This window comes from Cornus florida, unplaced genomic scaffold, assembly GCF_030987335.1.
Source record: "Cornus florida cultivar Cherokee Brave unplaced genomic scaffold, ASM3098733v1 CherokeeBrave_3.0.0_Hap2_Chr11, whole genome shotgun sequence".
Classification (NCBI taxonomy): domain Eukaryota; kingdom Viridiplantae; phylum Streptophyta; class Magnoliopsida; order Cornales; family Cornaceae; genus Cornus; species Cornus florida.
The window spans coordinates 118,559,688-118,578,442 of record NW_026775581.1 but is presented as its reverse complement, the minus strand read 5'-3'; the positions used below and the strand labels follow the sequence as shown (position 1 = coordinate 118,578,442).

Genomic DNA, 18,755 nt, shown 5'->3' with positions numbered 1-18,755 from the left:
AAACTCCAATTTGCGAATACAATCCGATCCGTCATTCTACGGATCTGATCCAATTCATTATCCCATGAATCCATGATGGATTCAAAATTTTCTGCTAGTATTCTGTTCGTAAGGAATCGAATTAGGATTGATAGATTCGTAGTCATCCCGGCAGTTCGTAGTATTCATTAATGTTGTTATTGCACTGTATTTTTTATTTAATGCAGTGTTCTCTGGGAAAGAAAAATCCGTAAGTCAACAAAGAAATTTGTACACTGAATCGAAAGTACGTCACGCGCTTTAGAGAAGTACCTTGGAATCAATAATGACGTGTAGATATATTTATTACTCCGTAATTTATTATACACATCATCATTTTATTTATTTGGATTAATTTGATTTTGAAACTAAAACATACTATAATGAATAGTTATAAAAATGATCACCTAACATATTTATGGTATGAAACCAAAATTCACCCTTCCTTGACAATGCTGACGGTCATCTACAATTGCCACAAGCTTGAACAAGCAGAATGAATGACTGTGATAACTCAGTGGGCGGGTGTGTCGTGGGTGGGTGCGAGAGACACTGTCAAGTTATCACACTGATGAGTTACGAGTGCACAGTCCCACATCGCCTGGGTAGAGGAAAGGTAAAATACTTATATGTAAGTGTGTCACCTCCAATTAGTATGAGGCCTTTTAGGGTGAAGCGCAAGAGCAAAATCGTGCGGGCTCAGGCTCAAAGCGGACAATATCATACCATATGGTGGAGTAGGTCATTACAATTGGTATCAGCATTGACATTCTTTACTGGAAATAAGAGGTCAGGGAGGTACCATGACAATGTTCAGTTAGAGGATGCACATGGTGTTGACCATGACAATGTTCAGTTAGAGGATGCACCTCATGTGCCGAATCCTATGATTAGATTTATCAGACAATGTTCAGTTAGAGGATGCACATGGTGTTGACCATGACAATGTTCAGTTAGAGGATGCACCTCATGTGCCGAATCCTATGATTAGATTTATCAGAGAGTGCTGAGAAGTGGATTGAAGATATGGAAAAGTATTTTGAGATGATGGATGCACTAAGGTGCAGAAAAGGAAGATTGGTGCATTTCTTTTATCTGGTGAGGCCTTTTGGGATGAAGCCAAAGAGCAAAACGTACGAGCTCAGGCCCAAAGCGGACAATATCATATCATGTGGTGGAGTGGGTCGTTACAAATGGGCGAGAGACACTGTCAGGCTATCACACTGGCGAGCTACGAGTGCACAATCCCACATCGCCTGGGTAAAGGAAAGGTGAAGTGCTTATATGTAAGTGTGTCACCTCCAATTGGTATGAGGCCTTTTGGGGTGAAGCCCAAGAGCAAAATCGTGTGCGGGCTCAGGCTCGAAGCGGACAATATCATACCATGTGGTAGAGTGAATTGTTACAATAACGGTCATCTAGAATCCGTGGGGGTTCAGAAAGACTTATTACTTGACCTGCTCCTACTTTCTAGATAGAAATTTAATGGCGGTGAAAAGTAAAGTCCTCGTCAAGGAAGATTTTTGGGTATTGAACTGAAGATAAATCAATCGGACTGTTTCCTTTGTTTCAACTCTGAAAATATGCTGTATGGCAAGTATTTCGTTGTCATTTGCTGAAAATCTTGTGCTGTATGGCAAGGATTTCATTGTCATTTGGCATAGTTTCGACTTTTTAGGATCTGTTTGGTAATAGTTTGTGCTTGATGTTTTTGATTTGATCCAAAATAATAATGTTTTTTTTTGTTCTGAAGTGTGTTTAATAATATTTGAAAGTATTTTTTGTAATGTTATATTTATTATAAGATTTTTTAAAATATAAAAATATGAAAACATGTTTGCAAGTCAAAAAAATAAAATTGCTAGTTAAAAAGGTCATTTAAGAGTTTTTATTTTTATTATTATTATAATTTTATTGTTGATTGTTACAGTGTTTTTGCTACGGAAACAACCAGAAACACCAATTTGACACTTTTAATTTTGGCTTTTCATTTCAGTATTATTGAAATCACAGCAAATATTACCAAATATGTTTTCGTGTTTTGCTTCGTTATTGTCCAATGCAAAAAAATAAAACACAAAACAGTTGACAAAGAGGGCCCTGCTTATCCCATTTTAGGGGGGCCTGACTTCCACGAATGAACAAAAAGAATTTTGAAATTTAATTAATGAATGTTAAATTTTGCCTTGCAATATATATATATATATATATATATATATATATATATATCTACCAATATAAGAAAATTTAAAAACAATCATAAAATTAGTGTCTGTTTGAAAAAATATATATATATATAGCTATCACCAAAATCACTAAATGCAAAAAATCAAAATAATCCTAGTTCATTTAGTTTAGACCTCGGGACAAATTTCAAAATATTCGACAATCTTATGTAGAATTGAAAAATATAATTTCAAATTCGAATAAAATTTGACCAAAAAATAGCATATGGGGTGTATTGATGGTTAGTAAAACAGATGGGCACTTGTCTATTTATTTAAAAGCTTAAATTATTGGGTAATGATGCATACCCACCCATTTATACCCATACATTTTTTTATCTGGATCCGATTTGGAACAAGCTCTCCAGGTGCGGCTCGGGCCACCCTGCCTATTCGGGGTGAAGATCCAAACGCCATCTAAATTGGGCGCTTGGCGTGATATCGAATCAAAGATTGGTCTGGTTATGATACCAACAGCAACGGGTAGATGCTTACTTATTTACTCAAAAGTATAAACTATTAGGTAGTATTGCATACTCACCCATTTATGCCCATATATTTTTTCATCCGAATCTAATGTGGGACAAGCTCCCCCTATAATAGTTAAGCCAGTTTCCAATTAAAAATGGGTATTTCCAAGTTAAAAGAGGCTCATCAAATTCTTTTGGTCCATTTAGCGTTTTGACGTTCCAAAAATGAGACATATCAATATGTCAATTTTTTTAAGTCGGTCGTATTGCACACCTCAGTTTGAAATGGCCAATGTTACATGCTTATTACACTTTGGAGAGCCACTTTGTCCACCAGTTTCATCTTTGTCTGGATAGTAACACAGTGATTTTTTACTCTTTTCTTTTTCTTTTTTTTATTGGGAGGAGAAATGACAGCAAATTGTTACCCATCAAGAAGACTGGAATCAAATCTTTGAGTAATTCATCTCTTAGGCCATCCACAGCAGTCTCTCCAAAATATAATTTGCTTTCTAAATTAATCACATCAGTTTTTTCAAGAGTCACGTAGGCAATTTATACTCTCCAAATTTTGACGCTACAACAGCCTTTTCGAATTTTCGCTCTCTAAAAATACTTTTTAAAAAAATATATTTATTTTATTTTTTACTAACGACTATATTCCTAACGACTATATTTTTTAACTGATATAATAACTCATTTTGCTCATCATCTAAGAATTATCACTACATTCATCTAAAGCAATATATTACATTGTGGAATAAAATAACAAAAAAGAAAAAAAAAATAATGCAATATCCATTATCATTGATTAAAAACAATTACAAATAAGTGAAACAATACAATATCCATTCTTGGATTAAGTAGGCTATGACAACCTTTGTCGCATACGAACCCACTATTGCCCTTCTGGTGTTGGCATCGATTTTGGATCTATTAGCATTATCTCCTTCTCTTTTTTCAATAGTCTCTCCTAAATCTCCAGTTGCATGTTCCTTTTTTTCTCCCGAATCTCCAACTGTTTAGTATTTTCTTTCTTCATTTTTCTTGCCTTCCGCATCATTTTTGCATTCGTAAGATTATCCGAGTCCGTCTCAATACGGAATTTGATATCATTAAAATTATTTAGGAATGAGCTCTGCACCGAATTCAAATTCGAACCTTTATCTCGGCGCTACTATGCCACTTTTCTTCCGGGTAATAGTTCAAGCAGTTGACATTCCTCAACATCAGGTGAATCATTTTCGCTAATGTTTTGTAAAGATTCAACCGTAGTTGAAGTTGGTGGTGTAGCTGCAGGACTACATGTAGTAGATGGCGTACCTACATCATTGTTGAATGCACTCCTTCTCTAATAACTGTTGTTTTGAGTTGTTTTTTCCTTCTTGTTTGGCACAATATACATGTCATTTACTGATATTCTTCACAATATTCCAACAGCTATCGAGAGTAAATTCTTTGCGATAGTGTCCTTAAAAATATGTTTAGCTACTAGCATTTACAAAAAAAAAAAAAAAAAAGGGAGTAAAAGTAATTAGAAGCTGAATATTTAAAATATATACGACTTAAATATTACACAGTAAAAAACTAACCGTATCTTCATTGTTCTAGCCACTGGGGTGATTCCTATTGATTGTAGCCATGCATGCAAAAAATTTGGTCATCATTTTCTACATGATGGAACAACAATTTATCAAACCATTTGGAACCATGGAAGATGGATGACCAAGTTGAAACACATAATTTTCCGTCACTCGAAACCATAGTTTTACCCTAGTTTGGTCTGCACCTGTAACTGCATCATCGGAGATGGCCAACCAAGCCTTGCATAGAGCCTCACTTTTGTCCCTCTTCCAATTAGACTCCCTATTAACCGGTTGCCTTGAGGAAGGTTCGACGCTATTTGATTGTAGCATCTCAAGAACATAATTTTGGGAAGGGATTTGGGATTTTGGTACATTACTCTCATAATATGGAGTATTGTTGGGTTGTGATTGTGAAAACAAATTGATATTATTTTCATCAAATGGAAACAATTCATCGGTCAGTTGAGAGTTGTAGTAGAATAGTGATCTCGGATCCAAGAAATTAAAAGAATATATAAATAAAAGCTAAAATAGACAAAAATAAATAAATAAATTAAGCTTAGAAGAGTGGAGAATATATATGGGTTGGATGTGGTTTGGATGATGGTAGGAAGGGTTTATAAAAAATATATATATAGCTCAATTGGCAGGTTTAAATAGGGAGGGGAAGTGAAAAAAAAAAACAAAAAAACAAAAAAATCTGATTTTTAGGTGGAAAAAAAAAATTAAAATAGTTTATTTATTTATTTATTTTGTAGGCCAAAAATATGAAAATTAAAAATTAAAAAAATATATATATGAGTTTTGGGAATTTAGGGACCAGCCCATACAGGCCCTTAAGGTAGTGACCCTTGCCCCCCTTTATTTTTGAAAAATGTAATTACTGTGGGGATGTTTATTTTTTGAGGCTTCATTTTAAAAAAACAAAAGAGCGATCGTGGGCAGCTCGCCAAGGCAAGCGAACAGGCATGTGAGCACTAGTGGGCCGACTTCCTTTAATCGAGCATGTTGCAGCGGGTTTTTGGGTTTTCCTCGATAGATTGGGCGTCTAGCGAGGCTATTGAAAATGGGCTAAACAACCATCATAGTTTGAATATTAATAATACTAAATAGTATTATATTCTACATAATAAAAAAGTAAAAAAAAACTTTAAAAAAAGTTCTTTCCGAACCATTCCAAGTAAAGTATAATAAAAAGATATATTTTTTCTATTATAGGAACACTTCATAAATTTTATTTATTACAAAAAAATCACAATTTAGAAAAATCTAAACAACCTAATTTATACTAATAATGATAATGTTTTAATTTTAAAATTTTATGGTACTTGAAAATATTAAAAAAGTATTTTCATCATTGTAATTCTTAGTGTTTTGATTATAAAACTAAAAGATATTAAATCATTTCTTTTGAAAATAAAAAAAGAACAAGGCATCACATTAAATTCATTGATCAGTTTAGGTGTCTCAAGTTCTATCCAATGGGCTAGACCAAACATCTAGAAGTCCAAAGGGAAGCCCATGAAAGCGTTTGGCGAGTATTTCATTACGTGTTTTAAACAAATCACAAATACAAAACCGCCAGAAAAATAGAAAAGAGACCCTCCCAATTCCCAAACCAAAACCCAGGATCTGATCCATCTTCTTCACAGCCAAAAATGGCAAAAGACAGTGCTCAGCTAAAGGTCGCGAAGGGCGCGTACCGGAAGGCCGTGGAGGGGGCAAACAGCGGGAAGAGGCAAGGTGGGTGAACGTGATTGGTGACATTATGAAGAACAGAGGGAGAGTACGTCAAGGCCATGAAATGGCTCCGAATTTATTACAATGTGTCTGTCAGACACCTTCCGAAGAAGCACCTCCTTCAGACTCGTCAATCTCTCGGGGAAATCCATCTCCATCTCGAGCATTTTAAAGATGTCCTAATTTATATCTCGAGCATTTTAAAGATGTCCTAATTTATCTGATAATGTGTCTCGGAGTGGCAAATGGGCGGGTCAAGACGGGTTTGGATTGAGTTGAAAATGGGCAGATTAAACATGGGTTAAGACACAGGGTCAACCAGTTATAATCCGTGCACCCATTAATTATTTTTTTTTGGAAAGATTTTAAAATTTTATTTAATAACAAATAAAAAAAATATTCTCAAACTCAGTAATATTTATCGACTCGTTTTAGAAAGATAAATGAAAAAAAGAGAAGAAATATTGATGTTTTAAAACTAAAATTTTCTTAAAAATTTTGATGTTTACAAACATGAAAAAAAAAAAAAAAATGTATTTTGCATATTTGAAAAAAAAATTTAAAATTTTGATACGTGAAACCCGCCCAAAATATTGATGTTTAAAAAATAAAATTTTCTTACTAATTTTGATGTTTACAAACATGGAAAAAAAAAAATGTAATTTGTATATTTGAAAAAAAAAAAAAAAAAAAAAATTGACACCTGAAACCCGACCGACCCACCCAAAATTTTGATGTTTAAAAAATAAAATTTTCTTAAAAATTTTGATGTTTACAAACATGGAAAAGGAAAATTTAATTTGTATATTTGTAAAAAAAAAAATTTACCCATGAAAACCGACCGACCCATCCAAAATACTGATTTTTAAAAATTAAAAATTTCTTAAAAATTTTGATGTTTACAAATATGGAAAAGGAAAATGTAATTTGTATATTTGTAAAAAAAAAAAAAAAATTGACCCGTGAAAACCGCCCGACCCACCCAAAAATTTTATGTTTAAAAAATAAAATTTTCTTAAAAATTTTGATGTTTAAAAACATGGAAAAGAAAATTGTAATTTCTATATTTGTAAAAAAAAAAAAAAAAAAACAAAACAAAACAAAAATGACCCGTGAAACATGTCCAAACCGCCCAAAATATTAATGTTTTAAAAATAAAACTTTCTTAAAAATTTTGATGTTTACAAACATGGAAAATGAAAATATAATTTGTATACTTGAAAAATAATAATAATAATTTGTGAAACCCGACCGACACACCCAAAATATTGATGTTTTAAAAGGAAAATGAACTGTGAAACCCGACTGACCTATGAAACCCGTCTGACCCGCCCAAAATATTGATGTTTAAAAAATAAAAATTTCTTTAAAATTTTGATATTTACAAACTTGGAAAAAGAAAATGTAATTTGTATATTTGTAAAAAAAAACTAACCCATGAAACCCGTCGACCTGCCCAAAACATGGAAAAGGAAAATATAATTTGCATATTTAGGGAAAAAATATATACATATATTTGACCAGTGAAACCAGTGTGACCAGTCCAAAATATTCCGATTGGGTTATGGACATAACCTATTTTGTGTATAATTCGGATTGGTCAGCCCAACTTACAGCCCTAATCGTGAGTGAGAGAATTTTAGAAAGAGAAATAAGTTTAGTACAATATAGAATAGATGTGTGTTGTGTAAATATTATATGATGGATGAAATATGAGTAACTGTATTCAACCCATCTTGGCCCTCAAATTAAGTGGTTAAAAATTACCCAAACTATTTTTGACCCATCTTAAATATGATTTACCCAAAATTATTAAAAAGCGGGTGAATATGGACGAGTTGATAGGTTGTGATCCATTTTGCCATCCCTAAAAGTGTATAATTATCAAGTGTAGGAAGAAAAAAAATGTAAAATTCAATTCTAGTAGAACTCAAAGCTGTGATTTATTTTATTTTACTGCACATTTTAGCAACCCAATAAAAAATTAGTTGTGATTTCATGTACCCATTTCAAGTTTACTTGGAAATTTTATTTTATTTAGACTACGTGTACAATATTATTTTTGTATAAGATTTTTCTTTTTCGAGTAAAATATTTTTTTATTTTTAATTTTTGACAAAGGTTTAAATTGAGTTTGAGATAAGTAATATATATATATTTTTTATAAATAATTTACAATAACCAAATACCAAAAAAAAAAATTATTTACATCCAAACAGATGATGTCCTTCTTTTGATTAGCGCTAATTTGGTATGAAATTTGATAGATAGGCTTTTCAACTTTTTCTCCAACCCCGAAATGGGTGGGTAATAACTGGTACAGCGTATACATTTGACTGGTTCAAAAACATGACTTTTGATAAAGTGTGTGGAAATTAGAAAAAAAGGTTGATTTGAATATTCTTTGAACTTCCACTATTGTACCCTTTTTTTTTTTTTTTCGCCTTGAAATAGATGGTAAAATTACCTTTTATATGTTTGTGAATAATCCGAACTTAAAAAAACTGAGCTAGCGTGGTGACACAATTTTTTAATTAGAGAAACTAATGCAACAAAAACTTGATCAACGGAAAACAAAGAGGAACTAACCAAAAATAAACACTACATGGCACTTAAAAAAGAAGTAGGATTGGGAGGTATTGGGATGTCTACAGTTCCTTCCAACATCAATAACACTTTCTTCATTGAAGGGCGGAGCGATGGCTCATCTTGGATGCACCATAGACCTACTTTAACCATTCTCTCCAATTTTCGCTTGTCAACCTGCTCATCACACAAAAGTTTACCCATCTCACCAGCTTCGAAACAATCGTAAACCCATTCTTCAAGAACGGCTTCATCATCTGAAAGGCTCCAATTCACACTCCTCCTGCAACATATGATCTCTAACAATACAATTCCAAAGCTGTAAACATCTGCTTTAACTGTCACAGGCAGTTTACGATGCCACTCAGGAGCGACATAACCCCTTGTCCCTCTGATTCCGGTAAAGGTCCTAGTCTCGTCGGGCTTTAAGAGCTTTGCCAATCCAAAGTCGGAAATTTTGGCACGCCTGTGCTCATCCATGAGTATGTTTTGAGGTTTGATGTCACAATGGATGATCTGGGTTTCACACTCTTCGTGCAGATAAAGAATGCCTCTGGCAATGTCCAGAGCAAGTCTGATTCTTTCATCCCAACTCGGCCGATTTTCAGGCGTGAAGAGTATATCTGCAAGTGACCCATTGCTCATGTATTCATATACCAAAAGCCTGTTAGGCCCATCAATGCAGTAACCATGCAGGCGGACTAGATTCCGGTGATGGGTTTTCCCTATTACTTTCATCTCAGTTTGAAATTCCCTTTCCCCTTCTGCTAACACTTTCTCGAGTCTCTTCACAGCCACCATTTTCAGACTTGACAACATTGACATAGTACCTTTATAGACCTTCCCAAAAGATCCACTACCCAACTCTTCCTTGAAGCCATTTGTTACTTGCTCTAGCTCTGCATAAGTGAATGCTCTGGGAGCAACATCCTCACCTAATTCAACATTCCCCTTCTCTGAGATCTTCTTATATGCCCACACACGCTTTCTATATATAAGCATTCCAGAAATCACCAACACAACAAAGGCCAAAGCAACAAGTAAAATACTGACGATCAGAATGTCCAACCGTAGCTCTTTCTTGGTTGGGACTCCATTGATGATGCGTTTAGATGTTCCCACCTTGATGAAAGCAACTGTTGAGTCACTCAGCGATCTTCTTCCATATCTCATAGGAAGCCTCTGCTTTTTGCACTCTGTACCCGTGTATAGTGCAGCCTCGCAGTTACAATCCTCCAAGCAGGCTGCTTTACAATCTTCTGCGGTTGGGACTGATGATAACACCAAGTATGGATTATCTTCCCACGAGGTGCTAGGTAATGGCGTCATCGCGTACTCGACATTCGCTTCATTGTCTTTGCAACTTGGTGCTGTGAAATTCCTCTCGCAGCCTGAACTCCACTTGCCTGGATCAACAAAATCGAATCCGGTAAGACATTTACACTCAGGTTCCTGATCAACCATTGTAGTACAAAACCCATCAAGGCTACATAGACCTTTAGGTCACACTTATCATTTGAAGATTCCCATGGAACTGACCAGTTGCCTTTCTGATCCAAGCTGTGTGAATAAAGCCGGAAGATACCATCCACATCAATTCTCATCAGATACATCATTCCTTTTTTAGGAGGATATGTTGTTACGTTTTTTATGACAGAGCTTGAATTTCGCAAGTAGAGATAACCATCATCATCAAGATTGAGGGTCACGTTGTTTCCTTCTCCATCCGTTCCAGACGCCCAGTAAGCCATAATAGTTGTGCGCGGATTGTCATCCGCGTACTGCACAAGGTTCCCATCCCCTTGCATCACGAGAAGAAATATTCCCTTGGAGTGGTCAATTCCGAAGCACTAGAGAACAAATCTGCCCCGTTTGAGAGGCGCTGACCGGGCAAAAGCGTGTTGGTTGGGTGCTCAAAGCTCTGCCATACGATCTGTTGATCAGAGTTATAGAGGACAAAATTGCCAGAATCAAGCATGGAAGCCGAAGAAGCAGATTGGTTAAGGGGGGTTGCTATATACATGTCTTGGCCTTGTGTTGGCCGCAAGAGTATTCCATTGGTAGAGAAGAACAAAGTGGTATTGCCGGGGACTACCCTTTGAGGGTTGTCTCTGAGGGCTGTCCAGACTATAGTCTTTTCAGGAAATCCAGCAAGAAATATGCCAACAGCATAGCCATCGGCTTCTTTGTAGAAGCCGAAGGCGTATAGACCGGAACGGGATAGCCAAGAGGAGTTGGTAGTGGTGGGTGTTAGTGAAGAACCTAAGCTTATATTGAAATGTGTTTGTTGTGCTGATGGTGTATGCAAAGTAGAGAGAAGAAGAAAGAAAAAGATAGCAATTACCATCTTCTCTTTTCTGTTTCTTCTGTGTTCTTCTTTTGCAGCTAATTGTTGTAGGTAACTTCTTGTTTTAAACTATAATATTAATACAAATTCAGGGGTGTGTTCTAACTTCAAATGAATCCTTAGTCTATTTTAGTGGAATGAAAAGTCTATGAAGAAAAGTCGCGCAATGTGAGGAAGACTCTCTCTCTAATAATGTGAACCCAAGTGGTCGCCTCTTTTTTTTTTTTTTTTTTTTTTTTTTTTTTTTTTTTTTTTTTTAATGAGTCTCTTTTTAGTTATAAATTATGATCACAGAATTAACTCATACGATTTGCAGTTCAGGAAATACTTATGATGAATTGTAGCAAGTTTGAACATTCCACAATTGACTAGGATCAACCATGGGAAATTTGAGCAACTAAACTTATACAAGTATGCATTTGAAGCACTCAGAAGGAGCGTAGACAAGATCGAAGGCTTCCGTGTATAGATGTGTTTACAGGTGTGTAAATAAGTATGCGCACATAACTATACGATATACATATTTATATGTAATGTTTATAACAGACCTGCATATATATATATATATATCTGTGTGTGTAGAGTACTGATCTCTTGCTCTCCATGGGATGAAATAGCCATCAAAGGCTATCCAGATTTTCTCGAACACGTAAAGCGTGCCGATAGCCTCGGGTTTCGTGTCAATTATATTTACAGGCTTATAAACGAAAAGTGTTTAGAGGCCAAGGCCCGAAAAAAGGTTAAGAATCAGATCAGCAACACTCCGCTGGACAACGTTGTTGCGATAAGATTCTACAGGAATCTGGAAGAAATAAACAATTTTGACATGATTTACAATGGGAAACACATCCCAAAAATGACTCTTTTCATTATTCCCGATTTTGACTGGTCAATGGAACCTGTCGATTGGGGAGTAATTAACAAAACTACTGTGACGGCCCTGGTTTTTAGGCCAGTGCGTCAGTGATGAACCGAAAGGATGATCCGATATCGGATCCGAATGTGGAAGCGAAAACAGAAAACAAGACTCTAAGAAGTCAAAGTGACCTTCCATGAGGTCGTGGAACTCAACGAGAACTGATGCGGAAGTAAAAGATCGAAAATATGACAAATAAGCCCCCAGGGGCAAAATAGTTATTTTTGAAAACTGTAGATTCGGGTGCCACCGAGCACACCGCTGGAAGGACAATGAAAAGCTTATCAAGATAGACTCAAGAATCGCATGATTCGGAGTCCGGACGAAGGAGAAACGGCATGACGAAGAAAAACGAGCACTTAAGGCAAAAAGGGTAAACTGGTAATTATTCAGGAAGATCCGGGTGCAACCCAGCATACCGTTGGAAAGACAGCGAAAAATTAGTCAAGTTCAAAAAAAAGTTCACTCGATTTGGAGTCTGGACGAGGGAGAAACGAGGGTCTGAAGTTGAGACGTCGCGGCGGCCCAACGAAGGCCGGGCGCCCATGCGCGAGCCCACCCACGCCCATGCCGGCGCCCAATGGCATGCACATGCTGACAGCAAGAAAAAAAAAAAATTGGGAGTTTCTAGAACTGAGGCTTGAAACGGAGGCCTAAACGAATTTTTCTGAAAAAATACGAAGAAGAAACCCCCCCCCCCCCCCAAAATCGAGTATTCTACCCGACCACGTGGAAGGAAACGAAAAAAATTCACTCAAAAATCCCCAAAATGTCCCTAGATCAGAACTGGTCAAGAGGAGCACAAAGCTGCTAAAATGCAAACTGGAAGCTGAAACTTCACGAGGGATTTCCGGTACCAAGACGACATTTTCTGGAAAAACACGAAGAAGAAACCCCCCCTAGAATCACGTTTTCTAAGTGACCAAGTGAAGACCAGAATTTATTTTTTGAAGGAAAACCCCAGAATGCCCTAAAATCAGATTATGCAAGAAAATTTTAAAATAAGTCCATAGGAGGCTCAAATCACAAAGGAAAGGGTTTTTCTTGAAAATGATTATGCACGCAAACGTAAATGATGATTTTGAGCGCGCGGGAATGGTTTGTGGCTCCCAGAAATGGCCGATTCAAAATTCGACCCTCTGACGGCCAAAAAGACGAAAATGAACATGAAATAGAAAATATGAAAACCAAAATTAGGAAATGATTTCAAATGACCGTTTGGCCCTTGCCCACACTTCATACAAGATAAATGAGACCTAGTGGAAGTGCCAGGACATACTTTACACCACCTGATTTGAAAATGAACCCTTAAAGGCTCGATTTATACTATTTTAGCTAAAAAATGCAATATGTGAACTAAAATGCAACAATGAAAACTAAATGGTGTTTGGTCATTGGCCACACCTCACATATGGCAAATGAATGCTAAAGGATGAATTTCACACAAAATGCACACACCGGTGCGAGAATGACATATCAAAACCCTAATTTTTATACTTTTCTCATTAAAGGCAAAATTCAACATTCATAAATATTCATGGATTTCGAATAAAGTTTGGCCCTTGGCCACAAATTATATACATGGAATGAATGTCAAAAAGTGTGCTTAAGCACATAATACAAATTTGGAATCAAATATACACATTTGACAAATAAGGCTACAAATGGCTTTTCAAGCCAACCTTTACAAGAATGGAACCTTTAAGTCACCAAATCATCCGAGCATAACGAGAATCTCAACCTTGATTCTTATACCTGAAATATGCCCCAGTAACTTTGAGGTGAGTAACATAAAGCTACTCGTAGGAAATGAGCATGCATCAACCTAGCATTTTATAATTTTATCACTTTAAGGTGAAACATGTCAAAGGGCTCATGCCACCTAACGTCTATATCAAGGGTGAGACTCAGGGAGCATCCTAAGCTACCCTAGATCATTTCTAGCATAAATCACATCATTCATGCAATTCAAACAATATAGAAGCATGTTATACAAAGCAACAAGATGTAGATTCTGAAAGTTATCAACTTGAAATCTAAAGTGCAAAAACAACGAGAGTGGGTCATGTCACTTAACGTCTATGTTCCAAATGAATCTATAGGATCATTCCTAAGCTACATTTGAACATTTATAACATAGATGTACTTAACAACATCAAAACCTGCAATGATTCATTAGAAATCGTAAAACATGAATGTACTTAACAGCATTAAAGGTATGCTATGATTCATTCAAAATCATAATGCATAAATGTACTTAACAACATTAAAGGCATGCTATGATTCATTCAAAATCATAATGCATAAATGTACTTAACAACATTAAATTGCCAATAACCAAAACCACAAGTCACAATTAAACATTGGTTGTCAACTTGGAATTGAATACGAAAACAAATAGTGGAAGACTTGGACATCACGTCTCGGACTAAACCAAGAACAAATTGGTTATTTCGGGCATTAACCCACTAGAAAGACCACCCTAGTGCGCACTATCTCAATGGGAAGAACTCATACCTCCTGCAATAGAGCCAAACTCTAGCCATATCACAGTAACAATGTCCCAAGACTCCAAAATAAATAAGTTAACAACTTATTTACGAAATATATATATCAGCACGAAACTACATTCCATGTACAAGTAGGTTGAAACCACACAATACATGCACTAAATCCATAACTACTATAGGATGACAATGTCGAATCTTTAGAGCGCGATTCGTTACACGCTATAATAACATCACATGTCGAATCTTCAGTGTGCAATTCGTTACACGTTATAACAATATAATTCAATATTGAAATATAACGCATAAGTCCACTACAAGTCTAAAATCATGCTTCAAACATAATATCAATGTTAAACACATGAATTAATCAATAATGCAATAGAAACGGAAATTAATTATATAACCTTATTAATTTCTCTAAATTTCATATCTCAATCAAATGAACCCTAATAACACATGTTAAACAGTAAAACTTATTCATTACATGAATCAAGTCAAAAGCTTACTTAGGTCATTTGATCAATAGGATGGAATTTAATTAAATCATGATAATTAAATCCCTAAATTCTAAAACAACATCAAATGGTCCCAAATTAACATATTCTAGTATACAAGCCCTAGTCATCACAATTATCAAGTTAAAAACTTAATTAGGCCAATGGAACCATTAAATGAATTTTAATTAATCATTTTAATTAAAATCTATAGATTTTTATACTTATCCAAATGCTCTCAAATTAAAGTATGTTAAGGAACATGCCAAGACTTAATTTAAAAGTATATTACAAGTTCATTTCATTCAAGGTACATCCATGATAATTAAACTTTCACAAAAGATAATTATTAAATAAAAAGTGCAATTCTTATTCAATTAATCCCAATTTAATATATGTTAACAAACATATCAAAGCATAATTTATCATCATGTCACAATTCAATTATAAGCTATATACATCCTTGTAAATTAAATTTCATACAAAGAAATAAATATTACTAATTTTCTAAATTTGATACAAGGCATGCAAACAAGTTGTATAATCATGGGAAATACTCAATACAATACATATATAATCCTAAAACATCCCCTACCTCAATTTGAGATGAAAATCTCAAAAGCCACCAAAATGAAATGGTTTCGAATCCGACAATACTTCGGGGTTTTGTCGGGGACAACGCCGTGAACATTAAACTCCAAAGAGGACCTACCAAAATCCTAACTTGACCTTAAACCCGAACTCAAAATTTGCCCAAAAACGGGTTCTAATAAGGGGGAAAGAAGCGCGTAGTCAAGACAAACACAAAATGCAAAGGCACTATGACTTTCTAACAAAGGGAAGGAGGTATAAATGAAAGGAGAAGGGTGGCAGCCCCCCTTGGGCTGCCATGGAAGATTCAGGTCGTGCATGAAGGGAGGAGAAAGTGACTTTTCAATTTTATAACCCCCTATTTATAGGAAATCTCAAAAAGTGCCCCGAAAGGGTCCCGCCGGGTTCGAAAAAGTGGAATTTGAGCAGCTGCTCTCAAACAGCAAAACTCCGTGAACGAAAAAGATTCAAAATGAGAAAATATGAATAACGGAAGAAGCAGTGTCAAAAACTGAGCTCCGAGCAGAGAGATATGTCCTGAACAAGTTCGGCGGCAACTGGGGCCAGAAACTGGAGAAAAATGACCAGAAGGCAATTCTAAGAGTATACGATTCGACGAAAAGTGAAAATGAGTCCCGTACAAGGACCCAGGCTCAAAATGAGGTATTTTTGCAATAACTTTATTAATTGCACAATGGCCTTTCTAAAAAGTGAAAATTGCACTAATTACCCAGAGTGAAAATATCTTCCAAAAATATTTTCTTAAAAACCCCTGAAATAAAATATCTTCAAAAGATATTTATGAAAAACACCCCAAGAAAAGAAAAAGATTCTGAAAAACTGTGCATCCATGCCCCTACGGACACCGGGAGCAACCAGAGTACTTTCTTACAAAAGTAAAGATACGTATTTCGTGGAAACCACTTAGGATGAAGGTACGTGAAGTCGAAAACCAATTCCGAGCACGAAAAGTGAGGTTGTGCCAAAAAGTGACAAACGGGAAAAGACAAAATAAGGAAAAAGATGAAATAGAGAAAATGACAAAAAGTGAATAGTGTCGAAAAACAAAAAATGTGGGAATGACTCGATCCTCAAAGGAAGTTGTCAATTCAAGGAAAAGAGTCTCGGAAATCATTCCAGAGCACTCGAGACAACACTAAGTGATGAAAAACTGAACTCAGAAATGAAAAGAACAATGGAAAAAAAAAATATCTGTGAAAATCTGAGAAAAAGGAAAGGAAGGAAAATGACCAGGTCATTACAACTACTTTCTCATCACATGACTGCATATCATGGACCACTATTGTAAGATTCCTATTATTACTATAGTGTTTTATTGTTCTTTGTTTACTGTTATAAATCCCATTCGTTTGATTACTGTTTAAAGTCCATATTATTCTGTTATAGCTGTTTATGTCTGTATGACTGTCAAAAGCTTTCCCAGGCCAAACACATGCCGAAGCCTCTTCCAAAGCCGAAGCTAAACAACCTTCTGCCTCATATAATTATGAGTACATGACCTATCCTGCGTTCACACGAAAGGATGACCTCAACAAGTACTGATTTTCCTTTAACCGAATAAACGCTCCTAGCTGAGGAAACCAATATCCCCGGCTAAACACATGCCGAACCCTCTTCCAAAGCTGAAGCTAAAGTTCATTTGATGATTTGCAACCAGGAGTAATCTCCTTGAACGATAAGCTTGATACTCTAACACAGATTATCCAGCTATCTAACAATCAAGATCTACAAGATCAGATTGTCGAAAATATTTTGTTAAATAATTTGACGTACTCAGGAAAACGACAAATATCGCATAATTCAATTTTAGAAAGAGCAAAATTTGCGTCGTCGGAAAAGAGTTGTTCTCAAGTATGGCCCACGACCAAAAGAAATCCGTCTAGGAGCAGAAGAAATCAATATTGATTGGGATATAACCCATGCCCAAAGTCCTGACAATTCTCCTCCACTTGATGAATATGAACTCCATAATCTCATCAATCTCCAATATAACAATAATCTTTGTCCCAGTCAATTGTGCGGCAGATTTGAATGCAAAGCTTTTTAAGCTCGTCAGTCATGACTGTTTGTTCAGCTATAAGTGACGTAAGAGTACTCAGGTGTTGCCTGAATTTCTTATTACATCCCAATTTGTGCATTTTCCGTATATTGTTTATTTCATCGTAAAAAGTGTATGGAAGACCAGGATTATAGAAGTCGGTTACTTCTATTGTTTCCTGTAGTTTTGAAAAAACTTTTTATAAAGCTTTACCCACTGCATAGAAAACTTTTTGAGCTTCCTCGTGTGTGTCATAAGCCTTTAAGTATGATCCAGAATAGCTTCTAAACTATTTATGACAGTCGTGCCATTCTGAATAGATTCCTGGTTGGTGACCAGCAAAAACCACAAACTATTTGTTTGGTTGTGATGGAGTTGGTTTGTCAGTCGCCTTTTTAGCGATTGTAATCCAACCTTCTTCATTTTGAGGTGGTTTACCTCGATCACTCATCTGTAGACAAAGAACTATCTTGGTTAGATACATCGTTGTAGTTTTTACTTAGAAAATCTGCAAGAAAATTGTTAGTGCCTTTAATATGTTCGATAGCAAAAGAATACTGGGCAATAATTTATACCATTTTAATCATCTTCCTTCTAAATAGTTTTTCTTACTTATAAGGAAGTCCTTTACTGCCTGATTATCAGTACGGATAATAAAATCTTCTGGAGCAAGATAAATATGAAATCGTTTAATTGTCAATTTAATAGCCAGAAGTTCTTTTTCATAAATAATATAATTCTATTCATTTGGTTTAAATTTTCCAGAATTATAACCACAAATCAATTCTTCTTTTTGAAGTTTTTTGGAGATGAGAGTTTTTCGGGCTCGTATCTGGTGATTTGTGAAAACATTTTCATTCCACTTTTCTTGCGGAATAGCTTTTAAAACACAACCCCAACAGAAATCTGAGGCATCAGTTTCAAGAATAAGTTTATCACCATTTTGGGGAAAATAAACTTCAAGGATATGGACAAGATTGCGTTTGATCTATTGGACAACTTTTTTGTCCTCTTCAGTCCATTCAAAGACTTTATCTTTTGTCAATTTCTTTATTAAAGGGAGTTCCTTTTGAGATAAACCTTTAATAAAGTTGCGGCTATAATTTAAGATACCGAGAAAACTTTGAAGTTGTTTTTTATCTTGAATTTCATCATGAAAATCACGAATTTTGATAATAATGTGATCCTGTAGTTTTATCCCTTTTTAGGTTAA

At 35.4% G+C, this 18,755-nt stretch overlaps 1 pseudogene; it reads right to left on the bottom strand.

Annotated features, from left to right (window-relative positions):
* Positions 1-8,557: 8,557 nt before the first annotated feature.
* On the bottom strand, positions 8,558-11,440 carry LOC132285901 (G-type lectin S-receptor-like serine/threonine-protein kinase LECRK3; annotated as a pseudogene).
* Positions 11,441-18,755: the final 7,315 nt, after the last annotated feature.